General features: G+C 49.7%; 1 protein-coding gene across 1 annotated transcript in view; it reads left to right on the top strand.

Moving 5' to 3' along the window:
* Positions 1-3,032: 3,032 nt before the first annotated feature.
* The window catches only part of PTPN13 (protein tyrosine phosphatase non-receptor type 13), a 212,000-nt gene continuing 199,674 nt past the window's right edge, over positions 3,033-15,358 (top strand). Inside the window, exon 1 of the mRNA XM_056111140.1 lies at positions 3,033-3,197. The gene's annotated coding sequence lies outside the window, so the exon portion shown is untranslated. The remainder of the gene's footprint in view (positions 3,198-15,358) is intronic.

Here is a 15,358-nt window from a genome sequence, read left to right as displayed (position 1 = left end):
TGGTAGAATACATTCCAGTGTGTGCAAGACGCTGAGATGAATTCTTGCACCAGTCTCAGTGCAATCTTTGAGGCATTGCCATTTGGTCCCCAAGCACTGTGGCCACGTGTGCAACCTCTGAACAGAGGGACATCAGTACAAGGAGGGAAGGGTCAGGGACAATGAAAAAGCCAGTAGAAGAGTTTGAAATGAAACGGGACTTTTTATATAACTTGAAGCATATGAAGTTCTGATTTCTTTCAGTCTCTTGTTCTGTGCCCTCTCATTTCCTCACCTGGAAGGGTATGGGCATTCTTATCTATTTCCTGATTAGGACAACAATTGAGTGTTTCGTTATAAAGTTTTCTGGTCACTGTCACTGTCCTCCTGTTGTTCATCGATTTGTTCAAGCAAGCCCAGTAACGTCTCCATTGTGAGACTTGTTACTTGGCATATCGAATATGTCACAGGGAGCTTGCCAGGCTTTGCTGTGCGGGCGGGATACTCTTGGTAGCGTGTCGGGCTCTCTGAGAGGGGCGGAGGAATCAAACCCGGCTCGGCCAGGTCGGCCACGTGCAAGGCAAACGCCCTACCCGCTGTGCTATCGCTCCAGCCCGTGTTGGTATAAAATCGTCTAAAATTATCTGAATGCCTTCAAAGTTGAGGGGTCAGGGAAATTGTACAAGAGGTGAGGTTCTTGCCTTGTATGCAGCTCACCCTAGTGCTGCGTCCAGTCCTCCAGAATGACCCCTGAATACCACTGGGTATGAGCCAACCCTTCCCTGAAACAGTTTCTTGGATTGTTTATTCTGCTGGACATTGAAGACACGGCAACACTCTAACACTGAGTAACATCCTTCAGGTTTGTGTGTGTGTGTGGGGGGGGGGGCAGAGAGATAAATAGGCTGATTGGAAGTTTTGCATGAGGGACACCCAGGTCCAATCCCTGGTACCTGTACCACATGGTCCCCCAGGCACAGAACTGGAGCAGCCCCAGGGCACTTCCAGGAATTTCTGCCCCCCCCCCAAGCAAATAAATGAAAGTCTTTATTAGAAATAGTGCTGGGTTGTCCAAAATCTTTTCAGTAGTAATTAAAATATTCATATATTTTCTCTTATTGGATATTAATAAATCCTTCAGGCAACATCATATAAGCTCCCCATTACCGAACCATTCTTACCTACTCAGAAAATTTATTTTAATTTGGGCACATCTGGGTTTTGTTAATAATGTGTTTTAGTTCTACCTTATATATCCAAAAAGGAGATTGACTTTTCTTTTGTGTAATTTTTTTTTTTTGCTTTTTTGGGGTCACACCCGGCGATGCACAGGGGTTCCTCCTGGCTCTGCACTCAGGAGTTACCCCTGGCGGTGCTCAGGGGACCCTATGGGATGCTGGGAATCGAACCCGGGTTGGCCACGCGCAAGGCAAACGCCCTCCTCCAGCCCCATCTTTTGCATAATTTTTTAAAATCGAATTTCGGTCTCACGGCCATTTTATTTTAAAGCCAGCCTCCTGGGAAACACAAGAATCACCGGTGAAAACGCATCCAAGGCCGCCCCTGCCGTGCTCATAGTGCAAAGCTCATGAACTGCTTTGTCTACTTTCGTGAACATCCAACGCGATCCTCTTTACACCTTCCCTCTGCTGTGAGTTAAGCTACTCCCAAATCTTCTTTCTAAGGTCCTACAAGACCCTTTCAGAAAGCAAGGGCGGGCCAGGGAAGGGCGCCGGGTTTTCCCTCCTCTCCTATTCCCTGGGGCAGGTCTGACCCTCTCCCGGCTCTCTTCCTGCTTGCCAGCCCCTGAGCACTTTGCTTTCCAGTCCTCTCCTCTGCCTTTCCTTGTCTGTCTGTGCTTCAAGGTTCCTGCAGCCCTTTAGAGTTCAGTTCAGGGGAGGAGAGATAGTGGGGGAGGATGAGGAAGGAGACGCCTGTTTGGCACGTGGTGGACCCGATTTCAATCCCAGACATCACTCCCATGTCCCGCCTGGAGAGATCCCTGAGCACTGAGCCAAGAGTTGGCCTTGAGCACTGCCAGCAGCGACTCCTAAGCAGAGCCAGGAGTGGATCGAGAGAGAGCACAGGCAGGAGTCACCCCTGAGCACCACTGGAGTGACTCCCCGGCGCGGCCAGGAGTGAACCGTGAGTACAGGCAGGGGTGACCCCCTGAGCACCACTGGACGTGCCCCAATGCCCCGGTCCTTAGCGCGCCGCGCGCATCTGCTGGCTCTGAGCTTGGCAGCGCGCAGCGGGTCGGCAGGGGACCAGCCTTCGCTGCCGGGCTCGGGGGTCGCCCTGGGGGCCCGGCCTGGGCCCAGTCCCCTGCGGGTAGGCCCGGAGTGTGGCCTCCACCGGGCAGCGCGCAGGAACGGCCGCAGACGCCCGCACGGCTCGGAGAGAAGCCGTGGACGGGGGACGGGCTGCGCGCACCCCCCAGCCCTGCACGGGGGAGCCACCCCGGGGAGCGCAAAGCGGCCACCCCACAGGCCGCGCCCCCCGACCGCGCGCTCCCAGGCGCCTGGCTCCGCCGCACCACGCGGCACCTCGGGGCAACCACGTCTGAAGGACCGCGAAGGGCCGGAGTTATCCGGGTCGACAAGAACCAGGACTTGCATCCGCCCGCGACCCCCCGCAAGCCCCGGCCTGGGGGTTGGGGGCGGCTCTGGATTTTCCTCCAGGGCCCCCTCCCCCGCCGGGGGTGCCGGCGGACCCGAGAGCGCTCCCCGGGGCCCCACGCGGTGACGAAAGTCGCCCGCGGGGCCGATCGGTGGAGTCTGCAACGTGGCCTCGGACCGGGAGTCCAGCGGGCCGCAGGGGCCAGGGGACCCCAGCGCCGGGCGGGCCGGCGGGACGCCGGGAGCCGGGCCCCGGGCCCCGGTCGTCATGGGAACCCCGCGCCCGTCTCCCGGGCGACCCCGTCCCGGGGGCGGGGCGGGGCGGGGCGGGGCGGGCGGGCCAATGGGGCCGGGCCCCGCGGGGCCGATGGACGGGGGCGTGGCCGCGGGCCGGGTGACACCCCGGGGACGCCGTGCAGGCGCAGCGGCCGGCGCGCAGCGCGGGGTCCGGACGTCTCGGGCCCAGGCCGGGCGGGCGCGGGGAGATGCGGCGCCTGCTGCCCGCCTCGGCGCGCTCCTCGTCCGGCTCCCTCGGCCCCCGGCGGCGGCCGGCCCCGAGCCCCGCGCCCCAGTAGCGGCGGACGCGGCGCGCGGCGAGCGGTAAGGGCGGGCCGGGCCGCGACGGGGCGGACGTGCGGCGGGCGCGGGGCGCGGGGCGCGGGGCGCGGGGCGGCCGGTTCCGGGGACCGCGCCGGGGCGGGGCGGGGCGCGCCGGGCGGGCGGGCGGGCGGGTTGGGGGGCGCGCTGGGGGGGGGGGGCGGCGCGGCCACGCCCCGGCTCCACCGCGGACCCGGCACGCGGGCCTGGGACCCCCACCCCCACCCCACCCCCACGGGCCCCCCGGGAGAGTGCGGGTGGGCGCGAGCCTGGCGGAGCTCGGGGCAGGGGCGCCCGGGGACCTCGGGGCAGGGGGTCCCGGTGGATCTCGGGGCAGGGGGCGCGGGGGAGCTCGGGGAAGGAGGGAGCGGGGGAATCTCGGGGAGGGGGACGCCGGGGAAACCCGGAGAGTGAGTGTAGGCGATCTCGAGGAGGGGGCGCGGGGGGATCTCGGGGAGGGGGACCCTAGAGATCTTGGGGAGGGGGCGCTGGAGGTATCTCGGGGAGGGATACCCGCTTTTAAGGCGCTTTTAGGGCGCGGGGGAAACCCCGGAGAGTGTGTGGGGGGCGATCTCGGGGAGGGGGCCGCGGGGTATCTCGGGGAGGGAGACGCGGGGGTGCCCCGGGAGAGTGAGTGTGGGGCGATCTCGGGGAGGGGGCGCGGAGAGTCCTAGGGACCTCGGGGAGGGCGTCCGGAGGGAGCGTCTGGGGGCGCGGGCTCGCCCCCCGCGCCTGCCGGCCCCCAGCCCGCGTGAGTGTCGCGTCCCGAGCGCGCAGAAGTGGGGCGCGGGACGTGCCGCCGTCGGGGGCCGGCTGGAGCGGAGCCGACCGGGCCCCCCGCTCCCTGTGGCGGGCGCCGTGGGTCGCGACGACGGTGCCAGGTCGCCCCGCGGACCTGGTGGGGGCTTCGGGGGAGGCGTTCCGGCGAGTGGGTGGGCGGGCGCGTGACCGGGCCGTGGGAGAGGCGCGAGCCGGAGTGGCGATGCCGGAAACGGGCGCTTCCAGGGCGCTCCCAGGGCGCTTTTAGGGCGCTCCCAGGGCGCTCCCAGGGCGCTTCCAGGGCGCTTTCAGGGCGCTTCCCAGCTTTGGGCCCCTCGGCCCGCTGCGGCTTAGGCGTTGCCTTTGCCTTTGTCCGACCAGTCTCCTTACTGCTTATCTTTGGGGGAGGGGGGCTTGCTTGCCATCCTCTCCAAATATTTATAAACACGTTGCAGGTAACACACACACACACACAAGCCTCTGGGGCGTGCTTTGCATGCCAGCAGCCCCGCGCCTGGTCCCCTGCTCGGGGAGGGCTCCCCACGCCCTCCCCACGCGGGCACCGCCGGGTGGGTCCTCAAAGGCAGCGCAGTGAACCCAGAATACATCAACAACAACAACAAAAAAAACAACAACGCCGGTTTAGAGGAGAGATTTCGACACTCTGATAGGAGGCAAAAGTTGTAAAACTTACCTTTCTGGGGCCTGTTCTTGAATCTAGGCCATGAATGAGAGCTGACTGGTCTGCTTTGCGCCATCCTAGTTGTCATGCTTTAATTAAATGGAATTTATATCCTCACCAAGAGAGACAGGTCAAAGTTTTGCTGTGTCCCACTTAGAGTAAGTTGGGTGGGGGAAAAAAAAACACGTCAAGAACGAATTGGAGGGGTCGGAGCCATGGAACAAGGGTATTTATTTGCCTTGAGTGTGACTGATCCGAGTTCGAGCTCAGGCATCCTATATGGTGGTCCACTGAGCACTGTCGGGAAGAATCCCAGAGCATCGCTGGTGTGCCTGAAAAGCCAAAAGAAAAAAAAAAAAAGGAACGGGTGGGAGAATGACTGTCAACAGAATGTGTATATTTCTAGCTCATATTATATGAGCTAGAAATATTATTATATGAGCTAGAAATGTTATATGAGCTAGAAATATTATTATATGAGCTAGAAATATTATTATATGAGCTAGAAATATTATATGAGCTAGAAATATTATATGAGCTAGAAATATTATTATATGAGCTACAAATATCTTATATGAGCCATAGCCTCATGTGTGCTAGAGTAAAGGACAATTGGGAAATAAACTACCGGTACTTGCTCTTCTTTGACAGTTTGCTACTTTAAAAGAGATTACAAATGGTTTTTGTGGTCAAGGAAACACTAATTAACATTACTTGAAATTGAAGGGAACCACTTGGTTTGGTGGAAGTAAGTTCAGTGGTTGCACCCCTGCTCAGCATGTGTAAGGGTCTGGGTTCAATTCCCAGTAAGGGGGGAGGGAAACAACAAAAATTCCACGAAAAGTTGCTGCCTGAGTGGGTTCAGTGCTTTGAGCACTGCCCGTCCAGGGAATAGCCCTGAGCATCTCCAGTGTCTCCCTAGACCCCACCCCATACCCATGACACAAAGGACGGGAAGATCCCGCCTTCCTCTGAGCCAGCCCCTTAGAAATTACTCCTGTTCACATTGGCTTCTTTTGGAATATGCTTTGGGAGAAGCCTGTGCCATTAATTGGAAGAGTGAGGGGAAGCTATTCTATCAGATGTCTGATGTGACTAAGGTGACTCTGTTGAATTACTGTCACTTTATAAAAAAAGACATTGGGTCTCAAGACAGATTAGTACTGTCCCATAAGTGCAGAAGGGAAAGTTGAGAGTCTGTTGCTCTGGGTTCCCTTTTTCTTTTTTTTCTTTCTTTCTTTTTTTTTTTTCAAGTTTGAAAATGACGATGTATTGAACAATTCAGGAACTGGACTTTTTAATTTTCTTTTAATATTTGTTAGGACACTGTGATTGACAAAGTTGTTCAGAGTGGAGTCGCTTCAAGCATACCGAGTTCCAACACCAATCCCACCACCAGTGTCCCCCTCCCTCCACCGATGTCCCCAGGTTCCCTCCCACCCATGCCTCTGGCAGGCATATAAAGAATTTATTTCCTATTACTTGCTCTAAACAAAACTTACAGGAATGGCAAATGGTATTCTCAAAAACTAAATCAATCAAAGTCAGTCTGTGATGATTGCTTGCTAAGTGATGTTAGCCAATATAAACCAGACGTTAACTCATTATTGAAAATGTATAAAATCCTTTAACAGGTTAGAAGTAAACATACTCAGAAGAGAACTTTTTTTGGGGGGGGGGAAGTCACACCTGACGATGTACATGGGTTACTCCTGGCTCTGCACTCAGGAATCACTCCTGGCGGTGCTCAGAGGACCATATAGGATGCTGGGAATTGAACCCGGGTCTGCCGCGTGCCAGGCAAACGCCCTACTCGCCGTGTTATCGCTCCAGCCCCATTAGACAACTTTTAATGAGGAAATTAATACAGAACTTTCAGTGGTTTCAGCTGAAGTTCCTAGCTCCCTGTGACTATGCCACATCAAAACTGTTCTCTAAACAGCTGGGGTCTAGGGCATGAAGTGGACACATCTCTGGTGCTTACTTGCAGGTGCTGTGTCTTGTCATATGACTGGCTTGGGAGGGAGGGAGGGAAGGAGGGGGGGCAGCCGTCTGATTTCTCCAGCAGAAAGGTAGCGCGTCCCGAGCGAGTGAGCAGGCCGGTGTGTGTGAACTCTAGACTAACTTGTTTTTCCTGGGGGTTGCTGCGAGCTGCTTGGGAAACACAGGAATGGCGGCTGGTCCTAGCATGTTCCCCTGATCCTGTGCTTCACTGCTGAATCCTGCTTGCTTCCTGACTTGCTTCCTTGCTTCCTTGCTTCCTTTTTTTTTTTTTCATTTTTGTTTGAGTCCAGTGTGAAAACTTACTGAAACAATTTTCTGCATTTTAAGTCTGTACGAAGATTTTGGGTTTTAGGTGACAAATCTGTAGGTCCTACAGAATGTCTTTAAATTTCCTTTCCAGAGCCGGGGCAATAGTACAGGAGATGACTAGCTGACCTGGCACACGGCCAACTCTGGTTCCATCCCCAGCACCTCATCTGCTCCCCGGAACCCCGCCAGGAGGGGTCCCTGAGTGCAGAGCCAGGAGTCAGCCCTGAGCACTTCTCTCTGTGGCATCCCTCCACCCCCCCAACCACCAAAATTAATTTACTTTCTAGAGCCAGAGAAGGGAGTATAGGGGTTAAAGTGATGGTCTTAACATGGCAACCAGAGTTCAATTGCTGGTACCTTGTGGTTGTCCTCCCAATATCCTCCTTGCCAACATGGAGTGGTCCAGAGTACAGCTAGTTGTGGCCTGATCCACCAGAAGCCTTTTATTTCTCTCTCTCTTTTGGTATTTCTCTCTCTGTTGGATATGTGGAAGATTTATATACAGAACCTCCCATTGCAGGTTGACACTCAAGATTTAGTTCCTTTCTCTCTAATCTTTTTGCATCACTATTAACACAGACAAAATAATTATTGAATTATTTATGGATATTTAGAACTAATAATTCATATTAACCCTCCAAGGATTTTGACTTGACTTTTAGTTATGCAAATACTTTTTTTTTTCTGCCAGCAATAAATGTCTTTGGTTGAATACTGCATTTTTCACTTAAAAAACCAGCTCATTTCCTTTGTAGTTTAGTTTTTCCCTCGTATTAAGTCACCGGAGTAACTTGTAAAAGTCCTTATGTTCAGATAAAGCATATTTAAAAAAAAATACCTATATCCAGGAATGTATTCAGAGAAGTTAAACCACAGTTTTGGGGAGCCATAGATCCATATTTTTGGGAAGCACCTTAAGAAATTCCAATTTGGAGCTAATAGGGAATCAGTATTCTATTCCTCTCTACAAATTGTAGTTTCTTGGAAACATGGCAACATTTTTATGTGGTATTTTGTTCTTCCCTCTGTATAAGTCACAAGAGATCTTGGTTTTGCTCTGACGGTGTGACTTAGAAGCATCTATGTATATCCATTATCTACTGGAGTTTTTGCTTTTTGAATCAGAATATGAGGATTTTAGGATTTTAAGATTTTTTTATTTCCCCCCATTTCTTTATAACTGCACTGTCTACTGAAGAAGTCCTTAGCCGCTTGAGATTAAATTAGTTAAAATTATGTACAGAGTTAGTATTCAGTTCCTCATTCCCACTATCTATATTTTGTTTTCCAGCATCAGTTGTGGCTGGCAGCTACTGTATAAGACAGCTCATATATGGAAAATGCTATCATTTATTTATTTATTTATTTTTTTTGTGGCCACACTCGGCAATGCTCAGGGGTTACTTCTGGCTCTGCACTCAGGAGTTCTTCCTGGTGGTGCTTGGGAGACCATATGGGGTGCTGGGGAGGAGTAGAATATTGATTCACTGTGCTGGGAATGGAAAACGGGTCATCCTCTGACAAGGCAAAGTGTCCTTACCCCTTGTATGTATGGTTACGGCCCCAGGTACGGATGTGACCTAAAGATTTGGAAGTATTTTATTCATATATACATATGTATGTGTGCATATAATGCGTATATATACATACATAAAATGCCTTCATTTTTCTTTGTATGTCATCATTTCCTTCAGATTTATACCTCAGATAGTTTTCACTCTTCTTGGGCTAGGGACATGGCTCATGGCAAGTACATGCCTGGCAAGTGTAGCGCCCTTGCTTTGAACCCTCGCCCTGCATAGCTCCTGACCATTTGATGCTTATATTATTTCTTTCCTCGTTGACATTCCTTTTCAGAGCTCATCGGGAGGAGGATTTGAGTGTCTTCCTCTTTATGATCTCTGGCAGACACTCTGAATCTAGCCAGTGGTTTCATGGACCTCAGCTACAATAGTTTCAGGCCTGGAAATGCAATGCCCCAAACTCCAGAAACAATAACAACAACAAAATGATTTCAGCTTGTGTTGACTTTCATTCAAGGCCCTCTCACCTGATGTTTTTTTTTTTTTCCTTGGGAGCGCACACTGGCTGGCGCTCCCGGGTCTGAGTCGGTGTGTGGGCGGACACCCGCCTGCACCCGGGGAGCGCCAGCATCTGAGCTCCTGGGTCTGTGTTTGGGCCGGGGTGGCTGGGGGCGGGTCTGGGAGCGCAGGAACTGGCAGGGGCCGACGTCTGCCTGCAGGAGGAGGGCTCTGACACTGGACGCACCTATCCTGTTGGGGCGCCTTTTAGTGGTCAGAGGTATGACTGAGTATTTCAAGCGAAAGCCATCGTATTAGTTTCAGTATGAGTAAAACAGATGCCCAAGGGACTGTTTTTCTCATAAGGAAGTGTCCCCTTTAAAAAAAAAACTTCCATGTTAACATTATGTCTTAAATTTTAACGATATTGGATACTTGGCTACAGACGCACAGGTTAGGAGAAATTATCCCCTATAGTTTTGTCTTGCCTATATGCACCCTCTCCTTGGCATACCTAAAATAGACCCCGTCAACAAAAGTTTTTTTTAAAATTTATTTTATTTTATTTTGCTTTTTGGATCACACCCAGCGATGCACAGGGGTTACTCCTGGCTCTGCACTCAGGAATCACCCCTGGCGGTGCTCAGGGGACCATATGGGATGCTGGGAATCAAACCCGGGTCGACCACGTTCAAGGCAAACGCCCTACCCGCTGTGCTATTGCTCCAGCCCCTTATTTTTATTTTTTAATTTTTAATTGATTTAGTTTGTTCAGAAAAGAAATGGAAATATAAAATTCAATTTAAAGTAGTTGTTTTCATTGTATAACTGAAACCCAAGCACAAAAATGTGTAAGTCTGCAACTGTACCTCATGATGTCTCACTATTAAAAATTTTTTTAATAAAAAAATAAAGTAGTTGTTTTATTTTTCTCTTATAGATGGATGGTATTTTTTTCCCTTTTAGTTAGTCTTTAGGTCACACCTGGGTGATGCTCAGGGGTTACTCCTATGCTTGGGAGACCATATGGGATGCTAGGGATCAAATCCGATGGGGCACCTTCAAGGCAAATGTCTTCCCCACTGTACTATCTCTCCAGCCAGCATATCTATTATTTTTTTTTTTTTTTGCTTTTTGGGTCACACATGGCGATGCACAGGGGTTCCTCCTGGCTCATGCACTCAGGAATCACTCCTGGCGGTGCTCAGGGGACCATATGGGATGCTGGGAATGGAACCCGGGTTGGCCGCGTGCAACGCCCTACTTGCTGTGCTATCGCTCCAGCCCCCAGCATATCTATTTTTATGTACACTTTTTAATTTATTTAGATCAGACAAATTTACACCCAAGACATTGAAAATTGTTTTGTTGAAAGAACTCTCAATAATTTTTTTCTTTTTGGGGGGGAGCCACACCCAGAAGTGCTCAGAGCTTCCTCCTGGCTCTGCTTTCAGAGGGGTCTCTACCCTGGGGGTCCCTGGGAACCAGATGGGGTGCTGGGGATCAAACCCAGGTTGGCCATGTTGAAGACTTTACTTGCTGTACTGTTGCTGCAGTCCCCCCAATAAAATATTTTGTATCCAGTGTCACCTTATGTTTTAATCTGTCTCCACTCACTCTCATGTAATCTGTGGGATCTTACTGAAATAGCCTTTTTGAACTAAAATTGAAGTAGAAAGATGATATAGCCAGAAATCATTACTCAGAGTTTTTTAGACGAAGGAAGTGAAGTTTCTCTTGAGTATTGCTTAAGCACTCTTTCTAGAAAAGTGCAATTAAAAAAAAAAAGAAACATTTAGGGGATCGGTTGTAGCTCTTTGGAGAGTACATTCGTGCCAAGTTTAAGGCCCTGGCTTCAGTCCCTAGCGTTCAAGTAACTACAACAACAACAACGAAAAGAAGCATTTATTAAACTATTGAGTTGGTTAGTTGGTTTTGGTCACGGGATAGTCAATTATGCCTTCTGGAAAGCAAAGAATGTAATTTAACTTTGTAACTGAGTAGAAATAATTGATATTTTGGCGTAGGACTTCCCTTATTAGACGGTTTTTGAACCGAAGAACCATTCCCTTCTCAGTCTCTTATGTTTCTGACTTGCGCTGAGATGTAGTTTCATGGAAATACTTGAACTAAATATTGGATAAATATTTAAGTCTTTTAAGTTTTTAAATTTTTTCCCTTTTTTTGTCTTGTTTTTGGGTTACACCTGGCAGTGCTCAGTTTTTATGCCTGGCTCTGTGCTTAGGGGTCCCTTAGAGGGGTTAGAGGGACCATATGAGGTGCTGGGGATCGAACCCAGGTCAGCCATATGCAGGGCAAGCACCCTACTTGCTGTACCATCTCTTCAGCCTTTTAATTATATTTTTTTTTAGTACTGGATTCTGTACTTAGTTTCAGGAATAAACTTCAGGTGGTGATTCATATGGAACATCAATTTTCTCAGAGTTAAGTGAAAGTTGAACAAAGCTAACATGTATCCTTTTAACTGTACTTCATGAACTCTGGACATTTTTTAACAATATACTAGAAGGAATTAAAAATATCATTAATAAAATATTTCATCTGGGGGCTGGAGCAATAGCACAGCGGGTAGGGCGTTTGCCTTGCACATGGCCGACCCGGGTTTGATTCCCAGCATCCCATAGGGTCCCCTGAGCACCGCCAGGAGTAACTCCTGAGTGCATGAACCAGGAGTCACCCCTGAGCATCGCTAGGTGTGACCCATAAAGCAAAAAAAAAAAAAAATTCATGTGAATGTTTCTTTGACTTGGGGGTAGGGGAGGGGCGCACCCAGCTTTGCCTGGAAGTTGCCGTTCGCTCTGGGCTAGCAACGTGCCACTGAGTTCAGGCTCCCACGTGCACTCCAGCCCTTCGACTTTCTCCCCACTCACTTCTTGGTCTTTTTCAGTGTTTATGTAAGTACATCAAGGTTTTGCCCCCCGGCCCCCAACTGGGGTGTGACTCAATGGCAAAGCCAGTGCCTTGCATGCATGAGGCCTGAGTTTGATCCCTGGTAGCACTGTTGGTAGCACTGTAACACTGTCCTCCCGTTGTTCATCGATTTGCTCAAGCAGGCACCAGTAACGTCTCACAACAAATTGTGAGACTTGTTGTTACTGTGTTTGGCATATGGAATACGTCACGGGGAGCTTGCCAGGCTTTGCCGTGCGCACAAGATGCTCTTGGTAGCTTGCCGGGCTCTCCGAGATGGGCGGAGGAATCGAACCTGGGTCGGCCATGTAGGCCATGTGCAAGGAAAACGCCTTACCTGCTGTGCTATCGCTCTAGCCGTGGTACTGTAAATAAAATGTATTTTGCATGGAGGTAGGGCTGGGTCGGGACAGCGCTTAGCAGCAGGGTGTGCACTTGCCTGCATGAGGCCTTGAGTTCAATCCCCAAGGCCATAATAAAACGGCAACAACAAAAAAGAGTTCTTTTTCCTTAAAAAGGACCTTAGGACTATATTTGAGATTAGCACTGTAGCACTGTCCTCCCGTTGTTCATCGATTTGTTCGAGCAGGCCCAGTAACGTCTCCATTGTGAGACTTGTTACTGTGTTTGGCATATCGAATATATCACGGGGAGCTTGCCAGGCTTTTCCGTGCGGGCGAGATACTCTCGGTAGCTTGCCGGGTTCTCCAAGAGGGGTGAAGGAATCGAACCAGGGTCAGCTGGGCTGGCCGCGTGCAAGGCAAACGCCCTACCGCAATGCTATCACTTAAATGAAAGATGGATCATTCTGTTCTTCCTCCTAATGGGATTAAAGACTCACGGTATTGAATCAATATAGTTAATGATGAACTGGACAGATTTACCCACATGTTGACACCCAGTTCTCCTTTCACATTTTTTATTCGGTAAATATACATTGAATTCCTGGTCTCTGCCTGGCACTTGCCTGGTCTCTGCCATGATACACAGAGATGACAAGTTTCTTGGGCCAGAGTAGCAGAGTACAGCAGACAGGGCACTTGCCTTGCACGTGGCCTACCTGGGTTTGATCCCTGCTACTCCATATGGTCCACTGAGCATGCCAGGAGCCATCTCTGAGAGCAAAGCCAGGTCCTGAGCACAACCAGATATGCCCCCCAAACAAAAACAAATAAACAAAAACCAAAAAATAGAGACATTTCCAGGACGGTGGCATTGTCAGTAACCACCTAACTATCTGAGTGGATGCCACGTAAATCAATCTATTGATAGAGTACGTTGACACCGAACAATTGTGAAGATAAAATTAAATAGCACTGCAAACTACCTTGTACAGTTTTACAAAGACATGGACACCTACCTCAAGAGATAGGATTTGTTTTCATATGCAGCTGTGCGCGGTGTTGATCGTGCCCAGTGGTTGAGACAGTATTGCATTACCGTTATTCATTTACTTGGTTTTGGGCCCACGCCCCAAAGTGCTCAAGAGTTACTCCCAGTGTGGTGCTTTGGAATTACACCTGCCTGTGTTTGGGGGTCCATAAGATGCTAGAATTGAAGTGCTGGGTCTCCTGCATAAAAAAGCACAGCACTACATTTAAAGCATGGCCTTTTTTTTTTTTTTGATTGTGGGGAGGGCATGCCCAGTGGGTGTTCAGGGCTTTCTCCTGGTTCGATATTCAGGGGGGTCACTCTTTGGGTTCTTGGGGGACCATCTGCGGTGTCAGGGAAGTAAGGGGAGCTACGAGCCAGGCAAGCACCTTAACTCCCGTGCTCCCTCCACCCCAAAGCATGACTGTGGAGCCAGATTTCTCTTACTTTTCTGTGACTTTATGCAAGTGACCTGAAGTTGCTATTCATTTACTTTTCTCGTCTGCAAACGGTAAGGCCAGGCCTATCTTGTGGGATAGTTGTAAGGATCAAATGAGTGGATACCCAGGAGCACGTAGGCAGTGCTTAATGCATCCCCATTATTTAAAAAGTCACACTTTTTTTTTGTAGTATAAAAGTAAGTTCTCTCTTCAAAAAAAAGTCACATTTTTATATTCACCTGTTTGATTTGTTAGTGTTTAACACCAGGCAAAGGGAATATGAACTTACAGCAGTAGGAACTTGTTTTGAAGCTTGTAGTGCACTCATTCCTTGGGCCGTGTTACCTGTGGCGTGTGTCTGATTTTGGTTATGTGGTGTAACTTGTGAGAACGGATGTCATTCTCTCTAAGCTGTTCATTGTTAGAAAATGTCCCATTTGTAAGCTATTCTTTGAGCTCATGGTATGTTGTTTTTTTGTTCAGTTGCTCATCTCTTCTCTGAGAACGCATTTTATTCAGTTAAGTAATATTTTCTATTCTAGAACGGCAGTTGGTTAAAAAGCATCATTTGAATTAGTATCAAAAATGACTCTAAAGTATAAGGAATTCGTTTTAAAATGTGGCTTTAAACATATTTGGAAAGAGAGTCCCACCGATGCTTTTGGCTACCTTATGTGGAGGAGAATATGCCTCCTGCCCAGAGTGCTGAATTTGAAAGGCAACTCTCTCAGGCATTTAAATTTTACTCTATTAAAATGTGCCAGCCCATCGCCTTATAAAACAGAGGTAATATTTACTACTTGTGACTGTTAAATGTTGCTGTGTGCCTGGGAGTTCGTGTTGTTTATAGTGATCGAGATTTCTTGGGGCTGGGGTGGTGCTGAGGGGTCTGGCGTTCCTGGGGTGGAGTCTGGGGCTGGCCCTGTGCACGCCAGGGAGACAGCCCAATCCTTTGAGCATAGTTTAAAAGATAGCCTTGGAAGGATGGTGGTCACATTCCCAACTGATATTTGTATGCTCTTTGTAGTTTTTCCAGTAGCATTTATTTTTTTATTTCTTATAGAATATTTAATGTGCTAATAAACTCTAGGAATCTTTAAAATGATATGTGCTTACAGTTTTTCTTTAGTATGGGAGTTTTTGCAAATTCAGATGACCTCTCTTAGACTCTTTCAATAGCGTTTGGGAAATAACTGCTTTCTATCCGAGCCCACTGGTTGTATGAATTATTTGTTCAGATTCATCCAGTAAGAAGCTGAGTTAGGGGGCCCAGAGCAGCGGGTGCAGTGGGTAGAGAGCTTGCCTTGCGTGTTGCTAACCCAGGTTCCATCTGTGGCATCCCACATTGTCCCCGCCCCCCCAACCCCCAAGCTGCTAGGAGTGATCCCTGAACACAGAGCTAGGAGTAAGCCCTGAAAACCACTGGGGGTGGCCCCCAAACTACAACAGAACTGAATTTGGTTGCTAGCATAGAGACCCTTCCATTTTTCTCTCTAACATAAAGTCTGAGCACAGAACTCGAGAATCAGTTGGTCGTTCCAAGGCATGGTAATGAACTTGACATCATGGGTTCCCAACTATGTTCTCATGCCTCACTTTAACCCCAAAATAGCCTTCTGGTCCCAAAATGCCTGTGATGATTCTCAT

The sequence above is a fragment of the Sorex fumeus genome, unplaced genomic scaffold (assembly GCF_029834395.1).
Source record: "Sorex fumeus unplaced genomic scaffold, SorFum_2.1 ptg000013l, whole genome shotgun sequence".
In the NCBI taxonomy this organism is placed as follows: Eukaryota; Metazoa; Chordata; class Mammalia; order Eulipotyphla; family Soricidae; genus Sorex; species Sorex fumeus.
Note: the sequence above shows the minus strand (reverse complement) of the source record. Positions and strands in the feature narration are given on the sequence as shown.